The following is a 1,567-nucleotide window of genomic DNA, read 5'->3' as shown; positions in this document are numbered from 1 at the left end:
CCCCCCCCCCACACACACACACACAAAAAAAATATGTATAATTATATTTTGCATTAAGATTTTAAACACATTTTAACCCTAAATTGCTTTTAAGTTTTTATTTTTAAATTCTCATTAGATTCTCATTACTCTAATACAGTGATTTATTTATTTTTTTAAATAAGCCTACATTAAAGATCATACATCAAATAATATTGCAGTTGAAATAATATCTCTTTTTTTTTGCATTGCATCAATTAGAATTACAAGGTAAAATGTGCTTGTCATGAAAAATCTTGGTCCTAGTGGCTTTTAAATTCCTTTCATGAGATTCACTCCTTGAAAAAAAATCTAAACAGAAAATGTATTTGTCTGTGTTTTTATATATATACAGTATGTGTGTGTGTGTGTGTATATATATATATATATGCTGCTAAACATGATGGGTGCATTGGATAATTCGTTTTTGTAATAATTTGAGTATTTTGATCATGTGATGTGCTCTGCTGTAATTAATCTGCCCATTTCTCCCAGTTAGACCAATCAGCCTCACCCAATCATGTGATCTTTGCATGTGATTGGTTGGAGGGACGGATCAGAACAGACCAAACGTGAATCTTCAAGCTCTACAGGGACCAATCGTAATGCCTTATCACACAAATCAACCAATGGGGTGTTTTTATTCTGATTAAGTGGATCCTAAAGACTCTTTTACAGCCCAACCGTGTGTTTCTCTTTATATCTGAATCGGGACATATCAGAACTAAACCGAACGTGTTGATTTATTTTAACTGTCGTCATTAGGCTAATGTCTACGAGAATTGTGTGTACATGTTATTCTTATGCTTGATAAATATCTAACATGCCAGCGGGCTTATGGACACCTCAGCAAAATAACATATCTGCTCTGGATCAGTGTTGCATTGCATTTTAAACTTGTGTTTGGTAAATAAAGCTGTACAGAAATGCAAAAGTGTAAGACTTTGATTATTCTGTTTCGCAACTCCAAAATGACCTAAAATATGTTTATTTATTTTTTAGTATAAAAATGCAGATCCTATTGAGATTCAGAAGTTTAAGTAAGACTTCTTCCAAAAGAGTTTTTGGAAGAAGTCTTTTCTGTTCACCAAGGCTGCATTTATTTGATCAAAAACTGTAAATACAGCAATACTGTGAAATATTATTACAATTCAAAATAGCTAATTTCTGTGTGAATATCTGTTAAACTGTAATTTATTGCTGTGATCAAAGCTGTATTTTCAGCATCATTACTCCAGTCTTCAGTGTCACATGATCTTCAGAAATCATTCTAATATGCTGATTTGCTGCTCAAGAAACATTTCTGATTGTTACCAATGTTGAACACAGTTGTGCTGCACAATATTTTGATATTTAAACCCATTTTAACCCTAAATTGCTTTTGAGTTGAAAAAAAAAAAATTTCTCATTGCGTTCTCATTACTGTAATACAGTGAATTTAATAAGCCTAAATTAAAGACATCAAATAATATTGCAGTTTATTTTTGTGGAAACTGATGCATTTTATTTTTCAGGATTCTTTGATGAATAAAACGTTCAAAAGAACAGC

The sequence above is a fragment of the Sinocyclocheilus grahami genome, unplaced genomic scaffold, assembly GCF_001515645.1.
Source record: "Sinocyclocheilus grahami isolate Dianchi unplaced genomic scaffold, SAMN03320097.WGS_v1.1 scaffold436.1, whole genome shotgun sequence".
In the NCBI taxonomy this organism is placed as follows: domain Eukaryota; kingdom Metazoa; phylum Chordata; class Actinopteri; order Cypriniformes; family Cyprinidae; genus Sinocyclocheilus; species Sinocyclocheilus grahami.
The sequence above is the reverse complement of the archived record's forward strand: the minus strand, read 5'-3'. Positions refer to the sequence as shown.